The sequence below is a fragment of the Podarcis vaucheri genome (assembly GCF_965113315.1).
Source record: "Podarcis vaucheri genome assembly, chromosome: 13".
NCBI classification, from domain to species: Eukaryota; Metazoa; Chordata; class Lepidosauria; order Squamata; family Lacertidae; genus Podarcis; species Podarcis vaucheri.
In genome coordinates, this window is record NC_138751.1 from 646,319 (window position 1) to 660,859 (window position 14,541).

A 14,541-nucleotide genomic window follows, 5' to 3' on the forward strand; every position below is an offset into this window, starting at 1 on the left:
CTGGACCAGAGCACGCCAGGCACTCCTGTCTTCCACTGCCTCCCGCAGTTTGGCCAAACTCATGCTGGTAGCTTCGAGAACACTGTCCCACCATCTTGTCCTCCTTCGTCCCCTTCTCCTTGTGCCCTCCATCTTTCCCAACATCAGGGTCTTTTCCAGGGAGTCTTCTCTTCTCATGAGGTGGCCAAAGTCTTGGAGCCTCAGCTTCAGGATCTGTCCTTCCAGTGAGCACTCAGGGCTGATTTCCTTCAGAATGGAGAGATTGGATCTTCTTGCAGTCCATGGGACTCTCAAAAGTCTCCTCCAGCACCAGAATTCAAAAGCATCCATTCTTCGGCGACCAGCCTTCTTGATGGTCCAGCTCTCACTTCCATACATCACTACTGGGAAAACCATGGCTTTAACTATACGGACCTTCCGGAGGCGGCGCGAAACGGGTAATGGCGGTCCTCTTTGCGCTGCAGAGAGGGGCTCCGCAGAAAAGGGTTGTTTGCTACGGCGAAGCGACGACCCATTAAGTTAAACCACGAGCAGAGCGAGCTCGTGGCCGTGGGATCCGGCGGGCACCGAGAGCGACCCCCAAAACGAAGAAGGGACCCCGTAAGGGGCTCCGGAAGCGCGGAGGGGAAGCGGTGCTGTGGATTCATCGCTCTTTCTGCGGGAGTGAAGCCGCGCGGCTGTTACCGATGACCTTTCTTCCTTTACATTGGATTACAAATCAACTACTCGTGAGTAGGATTTATATGAGATTGGATTACAAATTGTGAATTCGGCTGAAAGCGGGAGACGAGAAAAAGGAAGTCCGTCTCCCGGAGGTGCTTAATGATTAAAGGCAAAGAAACTGACAAGCTGGAAGCAATAGAAAAAGGTTTTAAAAAGAGAGATACCATACGTCTGGAGAAGCTTGGAAATTGAAGGGAAAGGCAAGTTATTTCTAATTTTCTGTGACTGTGTCTATTTTAATTGGGGTTTCTTCTCTGCTAAAATTTTCAAAACTTTAAAGACTTGAGAATCCCTAGCCCTGGACTTGCAGCGGGTAAAAGTTATGTTGCGGATATATTTACAAAGTTGAAACAGATGTCTACCGGTGGATACAATTAAGCAACTGTATTTTGCACCTTTTAAGAAACTATTGTGGCAAAACTGAGAGGGCTCTGCAAGAAGGAAAAGTTCTTCTCTAAAGATATTTATTAACTTGTCTAATTGTAGGAACTTTAATGGCGACTGAAACTTTGTTTCTTCTTTCATGAACTGAGCTATACTCCCTCTAGTGGAGTTTGGGATTTACAATTTCCTGAGAACTGACTTTGTTTTGTCTCTCTGTGGCTTGGTGACTCATTCTGAGGCCTGTCTTTCCCATGGAACTTTTGACAGCTTGACCTTGAATCCAAAGACAGGTGTGGAATGAGGGTGGAATGAGTGGCAAACCAAAAACAAGAGCTGCGTCGAAAGCAGGGAAAGGCAAATTGGTACAAACAACTTTGGTTTCCCAGGGCCGTAGATCTTCAGTCCCTGCGGTACTACAGGCTGTATCATTACCAACAACCCCAGCTGAAGAATTAGAACAATTAACAAGTGAAGAAGATATGGCAGCTGGGGGATCCAACATTCTTCTAGAGGAAATGCTACAACAATTTGCAATTTTGAACAAAAAAGTGGATGATCAGACTGCAAAAATTGACTTAGCTACATCTTCAATTAACAAACTTTCTGAACAGGTGGCTAAGCATTCACAAGATATTGGAAACCTAAAGGACGTAGTATCTGAAAATCGAAAACTGGCCGAGGCTGCGAATGAGAAAGTAGAAGCAGTAACTAAAGAAGTAGAGGAACTGAAAGGAGAGGTAAGGCCACTCCATAAACATATTACTGACCAGCAGGCCTATCTGTCTTTGGTGGAACTGCGAAACAAGGAAAATAATTTGAGATTACGCTTTATTCCAGAGATTGAGAAAGAGGATTTGACTGGCTTTTTGACAGCAGAATTTTCTAAATTCTGGGGCATAAACGAAGATACAGATTTTAAAATAACAACTGCATTTAGATTGGGAAGGGCGGCTGGGAAGGACAGACCTAGGGACTGTTTGATTATCTTAAGGACCAAGCAGGAGAGAGACAAGCTACTTGACCTACACTTTAATAAAGCACTTGAGATCCAGGACAGAAGAGCACAAATTTACAAGGACATACCTAAACAATTACTGGATCTAAGATCTAACTACACCGACCTAACTGGACTTTTGAGAGGCAACGGAATACCTTACAGGTGGGAGTTTCCACAGGGTCTTTCGTTTAAATACAAAGGAAAGAAGATAAAGATCAAAACGAAAGAGGATAGCCAGAAGTTCCTACACGACCACGGAGAAGACTTGCAGAAAGGAGTGGCAGCCATTTGGCCACCACCAGTGCTAGGAAAAGAACCACCACCTTCGGATTTGGACAAAAAAGAAGACACCCAATAAGAGTAACAACAGATTGATACAGGATGTCTCTGCAGCTTTACAGTTGGAACATTAATGGCGCGAATTCCCCAGAAAAACGCAAAAGGATTTTTCATATATTAAAGAAAGAGAACTTGGACATAATTTGCTTGCAAGAAACCCATGTGACCAGGTTACATAGGAAGGTGTTAATAAACAAAAGATTAGGCCAAGAATTCATCTCATCAGACCGAGTTAAGAAGAGAGGTGTGGTGATCTATGCTAAAGAGAATTTATCACCAAAATTTTTGTTTAAAGATGAACAAGGAAGAATCCTGGCTATTGAAATTTCGACCCAAGGAGAAAAAGTTTTGATATTAGGAATCTATGCACCAAATGAGGGGAAATCAGAATTTTATAAGAAGCTGCATGAGACACTACTGGACTATCTGGACTACTCCAACATCATTATGATGGGAGATATGAATGGGGTTGTCTCCACTTTGATGGATAAGTCACAGAATCAGAATCTGACTAAAGATGGAAGACTACCAAAAACTTTTTTTGAATTAACTGACAATATGGACTTAATTGATTTATGGAGGACGAGAAACCCCCTAGGTAAAGAAGGAACTTTCTTTTCTGAGGCCCACCTGTCATGGACAAGAATCGACCAAATCTGGGCAACTAGAGGGCTGGCACCTAAGACTACAAAAATAGAAATCTGCCCAAAGACTTGCTCCGACCATAACGCTTTGAAAATGGAAATGAGATTTACTACTGCCGATTCCTTCAGATGGAAAATGAATGACAACTTGTTAAGAGATCAAGAGATCGTAAAGAAGGCCCAAAAAACTTTAAAGGATTATTTCGAAATCAACTTGAATACCTCAGTGGAAAAAAGAATTATCTGGGACGCAAGCAAAGCTGTTATGAGAGGGTTCCTGATACAACAGAATACAATCAAGAAAAAACTCTGGAATAGTAAAAAAGACAAGATTTTGGAGAAGATAAGTGATGGGGAGAAAAAATTAAGAGTGAATCCAAAATCAAAAGAGACTTTAAGAGAAATAAAATTCCACCAGTCACAATATGCGAAATTGATTAACCAAGAAGTGGAATGGAAAATCAAACAAATGAAACAAAGATCCTTTGAATCTGCAAACAAATGTGGGAAACTACTTGCTTGGCAGTTGAAAAAGAGACAAAAATTAAATTATGTCACCAACCTAGAAGTTGAAGGGAAAAACTTTCAGAAACCAGGAGAAATTAGAAAGTGTTTCCAGAAATATTTTAAAAAATTGTACACACAAGAACCTGAGGAAGCAATTGAGATAGAACAATTCTTGAAAGATAATGGCCTTCCAAAATTATCTCAAGAGAAGAGATCAATCTTGAATTGTAAAATAACACTACAGGAAATCGAGGATGCCATTCAGAATATGCAACTAGGCAAATCTCCGGGCCCCGATGGACTTACCTCCAAATATTACAGGACTTTAAAAGACTATCTGATACAACCATTAATGGAGGTTTGCAACTATATTATGGGGGGAGGGAGGACACCAGATACGTGGAAAGAAGCATTCATCACATTGATACCTAAAGTGGAAACTGAAAAGACTCAACTTAAGAACTATCGCCCCATCTCACTCCTAAATGTGGATTACAAAATATTTGCGGACGTTTTGGCTAACAGATTTAAAAAAGTATTAAATGAAGTAATTCATAAGGACCAAGCAGGCTTTCTCCCAGGTAGACATTTGTATGATAATACCAGGAACATTATCGATATTTTGGAACTTTTACAAATAAATATTAACACCAAAGCGGTGTTAATCTTTATCGACGCGGAGAAGGCCTTTGATAATATTTCTTGGAAATTTATGAAGAAAAACTTGGAAGGGATGGGAGTGGGAAGGGGGTTTGAGAACGGAATAGAGGCAATCTATTCTGAACAAAAAGCTAAGTTGATAGTGAACAATGTGGTGACAGAAGAACTTCATATTGAAAAAGGAACACGCCAAGGGTGCCCCCTATCCCCTCTGTTGTTTATCTCAGTCCTGGAGGTTTTGCTGAACATGATAAGGGAGGATCGGCAGGTACAAGGAATACGGGTCGGAGCGAAACAATATAAACTGAAAGCATTTGCAGATGACTTGGTTTTAACATTACAGGAGCCAGAACCTAGTACAAAAAGAGTTTTGGAATTGATTCAGAAATTTGGTCGGGTGGCGGGTTTTAAGCTGAACAAACAAAAAACTAAGGTGTTAGGGAAAAACCTGACGGTTATTGAAACAGAGGAGTTTCAGAAAGAAACAGAACTAAACATTGTTAAAAAAGTGAAATACCTGGGGGTCAATCTGTCTTCTAAGAATTTGAATCTATTTAAAGATAACTATGAAAAATGTTGGTCAGAAGTTAAAAAAGACTTAGAAATTTGGTCAAGATTGAAATTATCCTTGTTAGGCCGAATCGCAGCTATAAAAATGAACGTTTTGCCAAAAATGTTGTTTTTGTTCCAGGCCTTGCAGATTGTGGACAGAGTGGATTGTTTTGGAAAGTGGCAGAAGGACATTTCTAAATTTGTCTGGCAGGGCAAAAAGCCCCGAATAAAGTTTAAAATATTAACTGATGCAAAGGAGAGAGGGGGGTTTGCCCTGCCGGACTTAAGGTTATACTACGAAGCTGCGGCCTTCTGCTGGATGAAAGATTGGATTTTATTGGAAAACACTGATGTCCTAGATCTGGAAGGCTTCAACAACTCGCTAGGTTGGCATGCGTATTTGTGGTATGACAAGGGGAAAACACATGGAATGTTCAAAAACCATATTGTCAGGAAAGCAATATACATGGTCTGGAAAAAATACAAAGACTTATTGGAAAGTAAAACTCCGAGGTGGATTTCACCAATAGAGGCCAAAGCTCGGAAAACATCCAATATGGAGGCATATTGGCCGAAATATTGGGAAATAATAGAGAATATTGGAGGTAATTGGAGATTGCAGAGCTTTGAAAAACTAAAAGATAAGGTGCAAAATTGGCTACACTATGCCCAAATTAATGAGGTTTTCAAGCTAGATAAAAAAATAGGATTCCAGGTGGAAAAATCGAAACTTGAGACAGAGCTGTTAGAACCAAAGACCAAGGTAATATCGAGAATGTACAACTTGCTGCTTAAATGGAACACTCAGGATGAGACAGTTAAATCAGCCATGATAAAATGGGCTCAAGACATTGGTTATAACATCATGTCAGAAGACTGGGAAAAGTTATGGACCACCGGTATGAAGTTCACGGCATGTAATGCCTTGAAAGAAAATATTATGAAAATGGTGTACAGGTGGTACATGACCCCAGTCAAACTTGCTAAGATATACCATTTGTCTGACAATAAATGTTGGAAATGCAAGGAGGCTGAAGGGACATTTTTCCACCTCTGGTGGACGTGCCCAAGATTGAAGGCCTTTTGGGAAATGATCTATAATGAGTTAAAGAAGGTGTTTAAGTACACCTTTCCCAAGAAACCAGAGGCCTTTCTTCTGGGCATTGTCGGCCAGAAGGTGTTAAAAAAGGACAGAACTTTCTTTATGTACGCTACAACTGCAGCAAGAATCCTTATCGCCAAATACTGGAAGACCCAAGATTTGCCCACACTGGAGGAGTGGCAGACGCAACTGATGAACTATATGGAACTGGCTGAGATGACTGCAAGAATCCGGGACCTGGGAGAAGAGGCAATGGAGGAGGACTGGAAAAAATTTAAAGACTATTTGCAAAAGTATTATAAGTTGTATGAAACATAAGATGACGTATGATTCAGAACGCTAGCCCCAGCAACGAAATTTAATTATTTATGAAATTGTTAATATTTGTGAAAGAACCAAAGTTTAAATGGGTTAAAATGATATCAGGTTATATTTTTAGAGTAAATGGAGAACAAGAGATTTAAACTTAAATTGCAATTGAAAATATAAAGAAATATATGAAATAAGGGTATAATTTGCTGATGACTTTATTATCAAGAATGCATTATCCGGGGGATGTGGGGAAGTCCAATGGAAATTTGAAAAAAAGTTATTGAAATGGAATCCTTTGTTTTCTTTTCTTATCTTTTCTTTTGTTCTGTTTTTTCTTCTGTTTTACTTGTAATTTGGAAAAATGCAATAAAATTATTATAAAAAAAAAAAATAACTATACGGACCTTTGTTGGCAAGGTGATGTCTCTGCTTTTCAAGATGCTGTCTAGGTTTGTCATTGCTTTTCTCCCTAGAAGCAGGCGTCTTTTAATTTCGTGACTGCTGTTACAATCTGCAGTGATCATGGAGCCCAAGAAAATAAAATCTCTCACTGCCTCCATTTCTTCCCCTTCTAGGAGGTGATGGGACCAGTGGCCATGATCTTCATTTTTTTGATGTTGAGCTGTTGATGTTTTTTGGATGTTAAATGCAATTATGGGAGGTGAATATGCAAATTGGATTACTAATAGGTAAAAATTTAATGTTACAATATTTTAAGATTAAAGATTAGGATAAACAAAGAGGGGAAGGATTTGCTGAACCAACAAACTGAACTGGAATACAAAAAAGGGAGGCGTGAGGAGGTCCGGGAAACTAATGAAAAATAAGTAATGGAAAGAATGAGTTGTTAACTATTTTTATTTTGTATTTTCTTACTTTTTTATTTTTATTTTGTAATACTTTGAAAATCTTAATAAATATCTTATATAAAAAAAGAAAACCTTCCAATTCAGGAGTGTCCCACACCACCTGAACTACTTTCTTCCACAGTCAAACACTTCTTGCTGCTAGAAAGTTCTTTCTGATATTTAGTCAGAATCTCCTTCCTTCTATCTGAAATCCATTGGTTTGGGTCCTCCTTCCACCAGAGTAGGAGAAACCAAGTTTTTTCCATCTTCCATGGCACGGCCCTTCGCATATTGAAAGATGTGAAGCAGTGCCGGGTCCCCCAGTGAGCATCATGGCTAAGGAGGGACTTGAACCCAGGTCTGCCAAGTCGTATTCTGACACTCTAACCACTATACCACACTAGCTCTGTCATGAGACTCTTGGAAAGTGTGCATGCATGTGCGTCTCTTTAAGTTTAGGCACAGTGTTCTGGTGCTTGTATTTAAAGTTGTGTACACATGGGATCAAAATAAGAATAGTGCATTTAAATTACTGTTAGCTAAGAAGGCAGAGAGGGTGAGTTTCGGGGTGCTGCAGCTGAGAACTGGGAAGCACGGTTGTGTAACAACATCAAAACCAGAGCTTTGCTTAAACCCATGTCCTTTCTAATTAAATCTATGTCCTTGCAAATGTGTTTGTGGGAAGGGGTTATTCTTTCTTTTATTATGTATTTTGTGTTTTTATTTTGCATCTTTATGTTGTGAAACACACTCAGATCTTCGGCTAAAAGGTAAAGGTACCCCTGCCCGTACGGGCCAGTTGTGTCCGACTCTAGGGTTGTGTGCCCATCTCACTCTAGAGGCCGGGGGCCAGCGCTGTCCGCAGACACTTCCGGGTCACGTGGCCAGCGTGACAAGCTGCACCTGGCGAGCCAGCGCAGCACATGGAACACCATTTACCTTCCTGCTGGTAAGCGGTCCCTATTTATCTACTTGCACCCGGAGGTGCTTTCGAACTGCTAGGTTGGCAGGCGCTGGGACCGAGCAACGGGGGCGCACCCTGCCGTGGGGATTCGAACCGCCAACCTGATGATTGGCAAGTCCTAGGGGCTGAGGTTTTTACCCACAGCGTCTTACAAATGTAATAAATAAATAGCAGAGTAGTCATAAGCAATAAACAGAACATTAAAATACACAACCACAGTGAAGAATACACATAAATCATGAGAAGATCGAAAATAAAGAAAGAAAAACCTGTAGCAACAACAAACCTGCTAAGCCCAAGAGTTTGTTCAGCAGCCCCAGCTTTTGTAGCTGGAGTCAGTCTGGACTTTCCTAGGCCACATGGGAAAAGGCCTGCAAGGCAGGAGAAGGTTTTAGAGGACTTACAGCCAGGATGGTCTCTGTCCTCTTCCACGGTCTCAGCTTTTGTAGCTGGAGTCCATCTGCTCATCACCTTGGACCCGGCCCCCTCAGGCCGGTGGAGAAAGCCTGCAAGGAAACAGTTGGAGGTTGAACTCACTAGTAGAGGAACATCCTTGTAATACCCATTGTTACAATAGTAATAAAGTAAGAAAAGAAAGAAAAGAAAAACTGGAAGATTTGAAACCATACACTTATGTTAGAGTTGCCATATTTCAAAAAGTAAAAACCAGGACACTCTGAAAGCTGTTGAGCAGTTTTAGGAAGACCCTAACATAGTTGTGCTTTTTATAGGACCCCCCCCCCATTTTACGACAATGCCAAAATAACAAGATTTTTTTATTGATTTATCTAAGATCCAGGAAAATCTGGACTTATGGCAGCCCTAGACTATCTACACCAAGTTATCTTGAAATTAGTGTTTGTTTTTAATAAATAAGTTGTACTCCACCTCACACCTCGTTCTTCGCTAGGTTGGGGGTGAAGTGCTCAGGTCAGAGTTCTGGGGTGGCAGTGGGAATAAGGGGGGGTTTGCTGAAAGGCCCATCTTTGCCCCTTGAATGCAAAGGGAAGGTGGAGCAGGAGGGGGTGGGCGCAACATGGGGAGAGAAACAACCTCCGTGTGGTGCATTCTGAAGCGTTTTTCAAAGTGCTCCATAAAAACAAACTTTTATAACATTCCTATAAGGTAGACCAGTAGCATAGGCACAGCTTTCCTTCAACTTCACTTGCTCAAATGAGCTGTTCCACTTCAGGTAAATAGATGTTCCGGTTTCTAGACAAGGTGGGAAAATGCTCAGATCAGTTTCTGTTACTTCCCTCTCGCTCCTTCCCTAGTTATGGAGGTGGAGCAGTTCCATCCTTTTCACCAGCCCAGGTTCCTTCTCCTCAGCCTCCCTCTCTCCTCTCAGCAATGCCCCTCCTGAGGCGCCAGACCCAGGGGATCCCTCGGCCCCCTTCTTCCTCTCAGACCCCCAGAGACTCCGCCTGGCTTCCCCCCCCCTGGCCCCTCCAGCCCCTCTTCCTCGCCAGGCTCCTTCGTCTGGCCCCAGAGATTCTCCTCAGGCCAGAGCCACTTCTCCCCCCGACTCAGCCCCTCTTCCCCTCTCCTTCTTCTGGCCCCCGAGATTCTCCTCAGGCCAGAGCCACTTCTCCCTCAGACTCAGCCCCTCTTCCCCTCTCCTTCTTCTGGCCCCCAAGATTCTCCTCAGCCCCTCTTCCCCTTCTCCCTCAGGCTCAGCCCCTCTTCCCCTCTCCTTCTTCTGGCCCCCGAGATTCTCCTCAGGCCAGAGCCACTTCTCCCTCAGACTCAGCCCCTCTACCCCTCTCCTCCTTCTGGCCCCCGAGATTCTCCTCAGGCCAGAGCCACTTCTCCCTCAGACTCAGCCCCTCTTCCCCTCTCCTCCTTCTGGCCCCCGAGATTCTCCTCAGGCCAGAGCCACTTCTCCCCCCGACTCAGCCCCTCTTCCCCTTCTCCCTCAGACTCAGCCCCTCTTCCCCTCTCCTCCTTCTGGCCCCCGAGATTCTCCTCAGGCCAGAGCCCCTTCTCCCTCAGACTCAGCCCCTCTTCCCCTCTCCTCCTTCTGGCCCCCGAGATTCTCCTCAGGCCAGAGCCACTTCTCCCTCAGACTCAGCCCCTCTTCCCCTCTCCTTCTTCTGGACCCCGAGATTCTCCTCAGGCCAGAGCCACTTCTCCCTCAGACTCAGCCCCTCTTCCACTCTCCTTCTTCTGGCCCCCGAGATTCTCCTCAGGCCAGAGCCACTTCTCCCCCCGACTCAGCCCCTCTTCCCCTCTCCTTCTTCTGGCCCCCGAGATTCTCCTCAGGCCAGAGCCACTTCTCCCCCCCACTCAGCCCCTCTTCCCCTCTCCTTCTTCTGGCCCCCGAGATTCTCCTCAGGCCAGAGCCACTTCTCCCTCAGACTCAGCCCCTCTTCCCCTCTCCTTCTTCTGGCCCCCAAGATTCTCCTCAGGCCAGAGCCCCTTCTCCCTCAGACTCAGCCCCTCTTCCCCTCTCCTTCTTCTGGCCCCCGAGATTCTCCTCAGGCCAGAGCCACTTCTCCCTCAGACTCAGCCCCTCTTCCCCTCTCCTTCTTCTGGCCCCCGAGATTCTCCTCAGGCCAGAGCCACTTCTCCCTCAGACTCAGCCCCTCTTCCCCTCTCCTTCTTCTGGCCCCCGAGATTCTCCTCAGGCCAGAGCCACTTCTCCCCCTGACTCAGCCCCTCTTCCCCTCTCCTTCTTCTGGCCCCCGAGATTCTCCTCAGGCCAGAGCCCCTTCTCCCTCAGACTCAGCCCCTCTTCCCCTCTCCTTCTTCTGGCCCCCGAGATTCTCCTCAGGCCAGAGCCCCTTCTCCCTCAGACTCAGCCCCTCTTCCCCTCTCCTTCTTCTGGCCCCCGAGATTCTCCTCAGGCCAGAGCCCCTTCTCCCCCCGACTCAGCCCCTCTTCCTCTCTCCTTCTTCTGGCCCCCGAGATTCTCCTCAGGCCAGAGCCACTTCTCCCTCAGACTCAGCCCCTCTTCCCCTCTCCTCCTTCTGGCCCCCGAGATTCTCCTCAGGCCAGAGCCCCTTCTCCCTCAGACTCAGCCCCTCTTCCCCTCTCCTCCTTCTGGCCCCCGAGATTCTCCTCAGGCCAGAGCCCCTTCTCCCTCAGACTCAGCCCCTCTTCCCCTCTCCTCCTTCTGGCCCCCGAGATTCTCCTCAGGCCAGAGCCCCTTCTCCCTCAGACTCAGCCCCTCTTCCCCTCTCCTTCTTCTGGCCCCCGAGATTCTCCTCAGGCCAGAGCCACTTCTCCCTCAGACTCAGCCCCTCTTCCCCTCTCCTTCTTCTGGCCCCCGAGATTCTCCTCAGGCCAGAGCCACTTCTCCCTCAGACTCAGCCCCTCTTCCCCTCTCCTTCTTCTGGCCCCCGAGATTCTCCTCAGGCCAGAGCCACTTCTCCCCCCGACTCAGCCCCTCTTCCCCTCTCCTTCTTCTGGCCCCCGAGATTCTCCTCAGGCCAGAGCCCCTTCTCCCTCAGACTCAGCCCCTCTTCCCCTCTCCTTCTTCTGGCCCCCGAGATTCTCCTCAGGCCAGAGCCACTTCTCCCTCAGACTCAGCCCCTCTTCCCCTCTCCTTCTTCTGGCCCCCGAGATTCTCCTCAGGCCAGAGCCACTTCTCCCCCCGACTCAGCCCCTCTTCCTCTCTCCTTCTTCTGGCCCCCGAGATTCTCCTCAGGCCAGAGCCCCTTCTCCCTCAGACTCAGCCCCTCTTCCCCTCTCCTTCTTCTGGCCCCCGAGATTCTCCTCAGGCCAGAGCCACGTCTCCCTCAGACTCAGCCCCTCTACCCCTCTCCTCCTTCTGGCCCCCGAGATTCTCCTCAGGCCAGAGCCACTTCTCCCTCAGACTCAGCCCCTCTTCCCCTCTCCTTCTTCTGGCCCCCGAGATTCTCCTCAGGCCAGAGCCACTTCTCCCTCAGACTCAGCCCCTCTTCCCCTCTCCTTCTTCTGGCCCCCGAGATTCTCCTCAGGCCAGAGCCCCTTCTCCCTCAGACTCAGCCCCTCTTCCCCTCTCCTTCTTCTGGCCCCCAAGATTCTCCTCAGGACAGAGCCCCTTCTCCCTCAGACTCAGCCCCTCTTCCCCTCTCCTTCTTCTGGCCCCCAGGGTCTCCTCAGGCCAGAGCCACTTCTCCCCCCCACTCAGCCCCTCTTCCCCTCTTCTTCTTCTGGCCCCCGAGATTCTCCTCAGGCCAGAGCCACTTCTCCCCCCCACTCAGCCCCTCTTCCCCTCTCCTTCTTCTGGACCCCGAGATTCTCCTCAGGCCAGAGCCACTTCTCCCCCCCCACTCAGCCCCTCTTCCCCTCTCCTTCTTCTGGCCCCCGAGATTCTCCTCAGGCCAGAGCCACTTCTCCCCCCGACTCAGCCCCTCTTCCCCTCTCCTTCTTCTGGCCCCCGAGATTCTCCTCAGGCCAGAGCCACTTCTCCCTCAGACTCAGCCCCTCTTCCCCTCTCCTTCTTCTGGCCCCCGAGATTCTCCTCAGGCCAGAGCCCCTTCTCCCTCAGACTCAGCCCCTCTTCCCCTCTCCTTCTTCTGGCCCCCGAGATTCTCCTCAGGCCAGAGCCCCTTCTCCCTCAGGCTCAGCCCCTCTTCCCCTCTCCTTCTTCTGGCCCCCGAGATTCTCCTCAGGCCAGAGCCCCTTCTCCCTCAGACTCAGCCCCTCTTCCCCTCTCCTTCTTCTGGCCCCCGAGATTCTCCTCAGGCCAGAGCCCCTTCTCCCCCCCGCTCAGCCCCTCTTCCCCTCTCCTTCTTCTGGCCCCCGAGATTCTCCTCAGGCCAGAGCCCCTTCTCCCTCAGGCTCAGCCCCTCTTCCCCTCTCCTCCTTCTGGCCCCCGAGATTCTCCTCAGGCCAGAGCCACGTCTCCCTCAGACTCAGCCCCTCTACCCCTCTCCTCCTTCTGGCCCCCGAGATTCTCCTCAGGCCAGAGCCCCTTCTCCCTCAGACTCAGCCCCTCTTCCCCTCTGCTTCTTCTGGCCCCCGAGATTCTCCTCAGGCCAGAGCCACTTCTCCCCCCCACTCAGCCCCTCTTCCCCTCTCCTCCTTCTGGCCCCCGAGATTCTCCTCAGACCAGAACCACTTCTCCCCCCGACTCAGCCCCTCTTCCCCTCTCCTCCTTCTGGCCCCTGAGATTCTCCTCAGGCCAGAGCCACTTCTCCCTCAGACTCAGCCCCTCTTCCCCTCTCCTCCTTCTGGCCCCCGAGATTCTCCTCAGGCCAGAGCCACTTCTCCCTCAGACTCAGCCCCTCTTCCCCTCTGCTTCTTCTGGCCCCCGAGATTCTCCTCAGGCCAGAGCCACTTCTCCCTCAGACTCAGCCCCTCTTCCCCTCTCCTTCTTCTGGCCCCCGAGATTCTCCTCAGGCCAGAGCCACTTCTCCCCCCGACTCAGCCCCTCTTCCCCTCTCCTCCTTCTGGCCCCCGAGATTCTCCTCAGGCCAGAGCCACTTCTCCCTCAGACTCAGCCCCTATTCCCCTCTACTTCTTCTGGACCCCGAGATTCTCCTCAGGCCAGAGCCACTTCTCCCTCAGACTCAGCCCCTCTTCCCCTCTCCTCCTTCTGGCCCCCGAGATTCTCCTCAGGCCAGAGCCACTTCTCCCCCCGACTCAGCCCCTCTTCCCCTCTCCTCCTTCTGGCCCCCGAGATTCTCCTCAGGCCAGAGCCCCTTCTCCCTCAGGCTCAGCCCCTCTTCCCCTCTCCTTCTTCTGGCCCCCGAGATTCTCCTCAGGCCAGAGCCACTTCTCCCCCCGACTCAGCCCCTCTTCCCCTCTCCTCCTTCTGGCCCCCGAGATTCTCCTCAGGCCAGAGCCACTTCTCCCTCAGACTCAGCCCCTCTTCCCCTCTCCTCCTTCTGGCCCCCGAGATTCTCCTCAGGCCAGAGCCACTTCTCCCTCAGACTCAGCCCCTCTTCCCCTCTTCTTCTTCTGGCCCCCGAGATTCTCCTCAGGCCAGAGCCACTTCTCCCTCAGACTCAGCCCCTCTTCCCCTCTCCTCCTTCTGGCCCCCGAGATTCTCCTCAGGCCAGAGCCACTTCTCCCTCAGACTCAGCCCCTCTTCCCCTCTCCTTCTTCTGGCCCCCGAGATTCTCCTCAGGCCAGAGCCACTTCTCCCCCTGACTCAGCCCCTCTTCCCCTCTCCTTCTTCTGGCCCCCGAGATTCTCCTCAGGCCAGAGCCACTTCTCCCTCAGACTCAGCCCCTCTTCCCCTCTCCTTCTTCTGGCCCCCGAGATTCTCCTCAGGCCAGAGCCCCTTCTCCCTCAGACTCAGCCCCTCTTCCCCTCTCCTTCTTCTGGCCCCCGAGATTCTCCTCAGGCCAGAGCCACTTCTCCCTCAGACTCAGCCCCTCTTCCCCTCTCCTTCTTCTGGCCCCCGAGATTCTCCTCAGGCCAGAGCCACTTCTCCCCCCGACTCAGCCCCTCTTCCTCTCTCCTTCTTCTGGCCCCCGAGATTCTCCTCAGGCCAGAGCCCCTTCTCCCTCAGACTCAGCCCCTCTTCCCCTCTCCTTCTTCTGGCCCCCGAGATTCTCCTCAGGCCAGAGCCACTT

At 48.9% G+C, this 14,541-nt stretch overlaps 1 protein-coding gene and 1 long non-coding RNA gene across 2 annotated transcripts in view; one reads left to right on the forward strand and one right to left on the reverse strand.

Annotated features, from left to right (window-relative positions):
- LOC309517947 (uncharacterized protein) overlaps positions 1–14,541 on the forward strand; it is a 75,068-nt gene that overhangs the window by 33,401 nt on the left and 27,126 nt on the right. The window lies entirely within an intron of this gene.
- LOC309518133 overlaps positions 7,162–14,541 on the reverse strand; it is a 39,446-nt gene continuing 32,066 nt past the window's right edge. Inside the window, exons 2-3 of the long non-coding RNA XR_014213340.1 lie at positions 8,302–8,739; positions 7,162–7,269 (exon numbers count right to left, since the gene is read on the reverse strand). This is a non-coding gene — a long non-coding RNA (uncharacterized lncRNA). The remainder of the gene's footprint in view (positions 7,270–8,301; positions 8,740–14,541) is intronic.